This window comes from Enhydra lutris, unplaced genomic scaffold (assembly GCF_002288905.1).
Source record: "Enhydra lutris kenyoni isolate GAN:26980312 unplaced genomic scaffold, ASM228890v2 scaffoldscaffold12, whole genome shotgun sequence".
Lineage (NCBI taxonomy): Eukaryota > Metazoa > Chordata > Mammalia > Carnivora > Mustelidae > Enhydra > Enhydra lutris.
Window position 1 is genome coordinate 16278071 of NW_019154096.1, and position 8276 is coordinate 16286346.

The window sequence follows — 8276 nt, forward strand, 5'->3', positions numbered from 1 at the left end:
TTTTTTATTTGACACACACACACACAGAGAGAGAGAGAGAGAGAGAGAGAGAACACAAGCAGGGGGAGTGCGAGGGGGAGAAGCAGGCTTCCCATGGAGAAGGGAGCCTGATGCAGAGCTCCATCCCAGGGCCCTGGGATCATGACCTGAGCCAAAGGCAGATGCTTAATGATTGAACCACCCAGGTGCCCCAGTTCCCACTAAATTTTAAACTGTAAGTTATTCTCAAACAGTCTCTTTCTGGATAAAGGAGTAAAGAAATTATTCCAAAAACTCTCAAATCTCCACTGCTAAATTTTCTGGGGGTAATGCTAATCTTGATAAAGATTTGTATTACACTGGTGTTTGCAATCATCAAAATTTAGAATGATCATTTTATTTCAAAGGAAAAGACTTGAAACAAATATTGAATTCTAATGATATGTACGTCAAAGCATTTACAGACAAAGTTACCAAAGCCTATAATTTAATTTGAAATGAATAAAAAAGTAATACGAGTTAGCCTTCTGCTCCTTCCCATTCCACAGATAGCCACATCTTTTGGTGCAGTGCCAAGCATATCCTGGAGACATGAGGGTGAAGGTTGGCATAAACTGATCTGGCCATATTGGTCACCTGGTCACCAGGGGGCCTAAATCTGGCAAAGTGGATATTATCACCATAAAGTGACTCCATCATTGACCTCAACTACATGGTCTACATATTCTGGTATGATTCTACCCACAGCAAATTCAATGGCATTGTTAAAGCTGAGAACAGGAAACTTGTCATCAATGGAAAACCTATCTCTATCTTCCAGGAATGAGATTCTGCCAGCATAAATAGAGTGATGCTGGTGCTGAGTATGTTGTGGAGCCACTGGAGTCTTCACCACCATGGAGAAGGCTGGGGCTCATTTGAAAGGTGGGACCAAGAGGGTCATCAATCTCTGCCAACTTCTGCTGATGCCCCCTTATTTGTGATGATTGTGAACCCTAAGTATGACAACTCCCTCAAGATTATCAGCAGTGGCTCCTGCACTGCTAACTGCTTGGCCCCCTGGCCAAGGTCATCCATGACAACTTTGGCAGCATGGAGGGACCCATGACCAGAGTCTGTGCCATTACTGCCACTCAGAAGATGTGGATGGCCTCTCTGGGCAGCTGTGGCATGATGGCCAAGGAGCTGCCCAGAACATCATCCTTGCTTCTACTGGAGCCACAAAGGCTGTAGCGAGATCATTCCTGAGTTGAAGTGGGAAGCTCACTGGCATGGCCTTCTGTGTCCCCACCCTCAATCAATATGTCAGTCATGGATCTCACCTGCTGCCTGGAGAAGGCTGCCAAATACAATAACATCAAGAAGGTGCTGAAGAAGGCATCAGAGGGCCCCCTCAAGGGCGCCCTAGACTCTGCTGAAGACCAGGTTGTCTCCTGCAACTTTAACAATGACACTTGCCCTTCCACTGTAAATGATGGAGCTGGTTTTGCTCTCAGTGACCACTTTGTCAAGCTTATTGCCTGGTATGATAATGAATCTGGCTACAGCAACTGGGCGGTAGACCAGTTCCCTGGACCACCAACCCCAGCAAGAGAAAGAGGAAGAGAGAGTTCCTCAGCTGCGGGGGAGTCTTTGCCCCAATTTGTTCCCCAACACATTGAGAATCTCCCAACCTCTAGTTTCCATCCCAGAACATTTGAAGAAGGGGAGGGGTTTGGGAAACCCTATGTTGTCAGGTAAATAAAATATATTGTACCCAGCCACAAAAATGATATGAATATAAGGGTGGATAGACAGAGAGTTATGTGGTAAATAAGTAGAGTAAGATGTTAATGTTAACAATCAGGTCATAGGTATAAGGGTGTTCTGTGAAAAATTATTCAAATTTTTTTACATGTTGGAAATTTTCATAATAAAATACTGGAAATAATCACCATTGGCACTCCACTTGCAGTGTTCTTGAGGCAAACTTTGATCGACATGGGGTGAAAATCCTATTTATCCAATATTTATTGAGTACCTACCTTGACAAAATTTGGTGCTGGGTATGAGATTTTATTGAGATGCCATGCTTACTAGTCCTCCTCTTAGAGTAGTCCTCTACTCTTACATACGACTAGTGGAGCAGCTCCAACCTCTCCCTTTAACTCCAATTCAAGCAGGAAGAATACAGGCAAATGTATCCCAACACTCTAGGATTCATGGATTGATTTATTTAGGCCTCCTTCCCTTCCCTCCTCCATCCGTCCGTCCCTCCCTCCCTCCCTCACTCCCTTTCTCCCTTCCTCCTTTCTTCCCTTCCTTCCCTCCCTCCCTCCCTCCATCCATCCATCAGTGTGCACTTTATTTCTCTGTTTGGTGTGAAGCATTGAAATAGTGTTTAAGACACAGTTCTACAATCAAGAAGCTTAAAGTGTAATGGGGATCTCAGCATGAAGTCACTATTCCTTCAAGTTCTACTCTGACCTTGTTTATTCATACTTTCAGACAAAAATCACTTCAAAATGAGGGATGTGATGTAAGATATAAGAAAATATACTTGTGTGCATCTGGAAAACTTCAAAAGTGGCATTTTTTTTAAGTTTTCCTGGTAATTTCTAAAGCCACAAAATATTCCAGTCACAAATAAAAAACCAAGGCTTTCCTATGGGAAACTTTAGAGAAAACCTAACAAAACTTTCCCCAATTGGAGTAAACCATTAAATACTTAAAAGCATTTTAGTAGCATATAAAACCAAACCAAGTTCTCTGAAAATCATGGGGCCAAATCAAATGCTAAGATTTAAAAAGTCCCAACTGAATGCATCTCACCCAGGTCCTGCCAAGGGCGTTACTGCTCCCTCCAGAGCTGTCTCCTTTTTTTATTGGTTTTAATTAAGTTTTACAGAATAAATTAGTTCACCATATTTGAATTACATTTGCACACAGAGATGAAAAGTTCTTCTTTCTCCCTTCCAAATCAGGGCTTTACTGCGGAAAAAGCAATCTGTGTGATGCAACCACCATTGAAGCTCCAGTCAATAAAAAATGTCCAATGAAGTGGGAAGGAGAGGAAATGGGGAAAAGAACCAAAGAGGAGGAAGCAAAAGCAGAGGAAGCAAAGGAGAACAGAGAAGAAAAAACTAGGGAAAGTAGATGAAGCCATAGGCAGCCAATGACTTGATACTCTTAAGAGCCGAATGCCAAAATCTTACTGTGAGATTCTAAATACATCTCTGGTTCCTTTTGCCAGTAAACTGCTAGTTGAATGTCTTCATATCCCATTGTTTTCCATCAGAAATAAGAGTGCCAGATACTCTGTGATCCTAAGAATCAGTGATCTAGATCCCAGGTTCTTGGCTTTTTAAAGAATTTATTTGTTTATTTCAGAGAGGTGGCCTGGTGGGCCTGGTGGCCTGGTGGGGTGTGGGGAGGGGCAGAGGGAGAGGAAGAGAGAATCTCAGGAAGACTCCATCTGGAGCCCAGAGCCTGACAGTGGGCTCAATTTCAGGACCTTGAGATCATAATTTGAACCGAAATCAAAAATTGGATGCTCAAATGACTGAGTCACTCAGGCATCCCTAATGACTTTTTAGGATCATCTACAACAGGAAAAATATTTCTCTCACCTATTTCTGTTTTGGTACTAGAATTCCTAGGAGTTTTTCTTTACCTGCTTTTGCCTTAGTTTAAGCATATAATGAAAAACAAAGAAATAAACAAAAGCCCATGTTAGACTAAAGAGTGAGCTTGAAACTTAGAGTGGTAGGTCCTTCCAAAGATGGTGCTTGTCTTTCTCTGTTTTTATTTTCCATCTTGAGAATTAGAATGACTGTGATGTGGGTTTTGAAGTGATGTGGCTGATTATATATACACTTTTCTGAAAGTATCATAAGATTTTATTCATTGGGATATTTGAGTTACATGGTACATTATGGAAGTGGGAAATGAAGGGAGTATTGGGTATTCCTGGAAACAGACTCTGAGACAAAGATTAGCTTGCAGTGAATTATGAAATGCTTATGGGATTGACACCTGCATAAGCAAATGGAAGGAAGCAGGATTGGGCATAGAGTGTGATGGAGTCTCAAAGCAGGTCTTAGCTAACTCACGGGGCTCGGAAGCTGGGACAACCTTCCATAGTTGTTCCTTTTGGCAATAAGAGGTTAGGCCCTTATACTTCTGTATTGACCAGTCAGTGGATGCAAGCAGCTCCATGAGACAACATACTATTTGGTGAGAGCTCTCTTTAACAGAAGGACCTCTGAAGAGGGCTGGCAGCTGAGACAGTGGGCACCAGCAGCATTCCCAGCAACTGTGGGAATAAATCATGCCTTCCTGGAGGGAGATTACAGCATCCATTATAAGGGACATGTTTTTTTCCTTTCCCTTCTCTTCTATGTCTCTTAATATATGTCTCCTAATATATGGCAGCCACAATCCCACATGGTTCTTTAGGTCTCTCCATAGGCATGTTGTTAGCTTAGGCCACTCCTTCTCAGGTTTTTGTTTTGTTTTGTTTTGTTTTGTTTCTGTTTTCATGTTGGTTCCCTGAGCAGCTAAAGCTGTGGCTTAAATTTTCCAAACAGCTTATCTTTCACCTTTGGTTTGAAATTGGAAAGACTGATGTGCCTCGATGGAGAAATTCCACTGACTCAGATTGCTAGGCTGGGGAGGGGCAAAGCCTGACCCATCAATGAGAAATGTACAGGTACAGGATTGGTTTCTGCTAATTTTTCTGATCTGTTTGCTGGTGCAGAAATGGATGGTGGTTGTTTTTCTGTTTCTTGCTCGTAAGGATTGTTAATATGAGTTTCAAGTCAATCCACTGGTGGATCTATATATTTTCCTTGGAGAGCTTAAGAAGGGCTCACTAAATAATATTCTTTTCCACCCATCAATCTGTGTTAGGAAGATGTATGACTGGTATCTAAGGCGCTGTCAGTGTGTTATTTTCCATGTTCCTCTCACATGTCAAATATAAAAATACAGCCTGTCAGTGTAAATGTGATATGGGGCATTGTTCAGAGAGACTGTGAAAAATCCTGCAGTGCTCCTGATTCATCATTTCAACAGCCTAATCATTTCATAGCCCAGTCTAAACAAAACAGTTAAGGGCATTCTGACTTAGGGGTACTGAATCAGGGTTGATTCAGAAAGGACTGAGAGATCCCATGAGAAAAAACACTTTGGAGAAAATAAGAGAAGTCTTGTCTTTGTCCTCAAGTTCATAGTTACTGATCTTTTTTGGAAGGTTGTTTATCAGTTAATTATTCTCCACCACACCCTGCACCCTGACATTTTGCCAAAGTGGCCAGGAGGCCTCGTTAAATCAGAATTTCTACTTTCAGCTCACCTGTCACAGCTAAAGGCTCCCTCAAATGCATTGACATCGATTAATATTTAATGATTGAATAGTAGAAATATTGGCTCAGCACTTTTTACTTTTTCTTCCTTTAAATTAAGAAAAAAAAAAACCTTTTAGAATGGACTCTGCTTCATGTGCACTCAGCTTTAGATTTCTACAATGTGAAATTTATGTGGGTGTCAAGAAGGGTAAAAGACCATTGCGCTGTAGAAGGCAATATGTGCTCTAGGAAAAGGCTAGCCTGTGATGGAAAGAGAGAACTAACACTTAATTAGCACTCACTCTGCCAGGCCCTATATGGATTATATAATTCATATAGGAATTCCATAATTCATCTCCAATAGTCACAATACATCTACGAGGGAGGTAGGTATCTTTATTTCATTTACAAATGAGGAAACTGCTTTAAAGAAGTTAGGAAACTTGTCTGAGGTCACATACTCAAATGGCAGAGTCAGTATTTGAATCTTTCATTGTTCAGCTACATGGTCCATACTCTTTCCAAACACATGTTGCCTCCTTGGATCAGGAAGCCCAAGCCCAGCTAAGCCAGTGCCTTATTTGACTCCAGCAATCATTTTCTGTCTTTGTGTCTCCACTTTCCCATCGGTGAACTAAGCTATAAACTAGATCTTGAGTTCTAATTTGGGTTCTTTAAGACATTGAGATTTTTGGTTTTAAATCAAGTTAGCTCTCAGTTTATAGGAGCAATACCTTACAGATAATTTTTTATGGTTCGCAGATGGAAAAGGAGACTAAGAAACTTTTCCTTCCAGGGCAAGTAATAACATATATAAACATGCTTTAGAAAACCTTTAAAATATGGGTGGTGTGCATTTTTAGGGAGATTGATCATCATATTAATGACAATGGAGAAGAGGCATGTTCAGGTAGAAATAGAGTAGGCTTTGGATCGGACAGGTAAGTTAAATTCTGCTTCTGGTTCCCATTAGTTCTGAAACTGGGACAAGCTTTGTAACTCCTACAAGACTTGGTTTCCTTATAAATAAAGTAGGGATAATAATAACTACTTCACAGAATTTTTGTGAAGAAGGGAAGAGGTAATATTTTTGTGGGGCCTTGAATGGTGTTTTGGCATATAGTGGGCACTTGTTAAATAAGAGATCGGTATTATTGATATTAAAAAAGAAGTGTCAGTCATTATCAACCTTCATACCAGGTTGGTTCACTTTGGTCATTTGTTGACAGAGAGCAACTAGACACATGCCAAAAGGGAACATATAGATGAAGACACAAAGAAGTCATTTTGATAACTCGACATCCTAGCTATAGTGAGATTCATGAGTAGTGGGTTTCAGTAAGCATAGAAGATAAATTTAATCCAGGTCTGGGGGTCAGAAGAGGCCTCCTGAAGGAGACACCTGCCCTGAGTTTTAAGGCATATAGGTTTGCCAGGAGTTGTGGGTTTCTGGCTGTCCCACAAAGTGTTCTCTCCTCTGTAGCACTAGAGATACAGCTTTGCATATGGTGCCCAGTTAGAGACAATGTTACCCAGCCTCCTTTGTAGCTTGGGTGTGGACTTTTGACTAGTTTATCATCACTGTTTAATGTATGTACAATATGCTTAAAAGAAGTGGGGTATTCACTCACCTGTGTATGAACATTTTGGTTGTTACAAATGTGACAAGACTTTTCAAATTGCATACTTTAAATATGTGCAGTTTGAAGTATGTAACATATACTTCAATAAAATATAAACTGAATAACTAGGGAAAAAAAGAAAATAGCTTGCTCTTTAGTTTTTCTTTTTTTCCTTCCTGTGGGCTGAACTACAGATGTGGTAGTGACTCATATTTGAAAATGCAGTCAGAGACAACATCCTAAGAGATGTCAGAGCAACAAGATAGTAGGCATCAGGGTCATGCTTGCATTATGGCACAGAGCTGCCATGTCAGCGGGGAATTATTCTTTGGATTGGCAGATGAAGGAGATACTGCCATCTATGTTATTGAAGCCATGTGTTTGGGGGTATTTTTGTTGTAGTAGCATAGTCTCTACCCTAACTATATTACATCAGGTAACAATACCAACAAAATACAAAATCACTTAGTATTTCTCAAAGGATTGTCCATGTGCCATCTTCATTAGAATGACCTGGGCTGCATATTAAAATGTAAATTTCAGGGGTGCTTGGGTGGCTCAGTCAGTTAAGTGGCTGCCTTTGGCTCAGGTTATGATCCTAGAATCCTGGGATCAAGCCCTGCATCAGGCTCCCTGCTCAGTGGGGAGCCTGCTTCTCCCTCTCCCACTGCTGCTCCACCTGCTTGTGCTCTCTCTCTCTGTCATATAAATGAATAAAATATTTAAATAATCCTAAAATTTGTATGGAATCAGAAGAGACCCCAAATCGCTAAGGAAATGTTGAAAAACAAGAATAAAACTGGGGGCATCACGTTACCTGATTTCAAGCTTTACTACAAAGCTGTGATCACCAAGACAGCATGGTACTGACATAAAAACAGACACATAGACCAGTGGAACAGAGTAGAGAGCCCAGATATGGACCCTCAACTCTATGGTCAAATAATCTTCGACAAAACAGGAAAAAATATACAGTGGAAAAAAGACAGTCTCTTCAATAAATGGTGCTGGGAAAACTGGGCAGCTATATGTAGAAGAATGAAACTCGACCATTCTCTTACACCGTACACAAAGATAAACTCAAAATGGATAAAAGACCTCAACGTGAGACAGGAATCCATCAGAATCCTAGAGGAGAACATAGGCAGTAACCTCTTCGATATCAGCCACAGCAACTTCTTTCAAGATATGTCTCCCAAGGCAAAGGAAACAAAAGCGAAAATCAACTTTTGGGACTTCATCAAGATCAAAAGCTTCTGCACAGCAAAGGAAACAGTCAAGAAAACAAAGAGGCAACCCATGGAATGGGAGAAGATATTTGCAAATGACAGTACAGACAAAAGATTGA

The 8276-nt window shown here is 40.8% G+C and overlaps 1 pseudogene; it reads left to right on the forward strand.

The window, feature by feature from the left end:
• The first annotated feature begins 597 nt into the window (after positions 1-597).
• Positions 598-8276, forward strand: part of LOC111144979 — a 47298-nt pseudogene continuing 39619 nt past the window's right edge.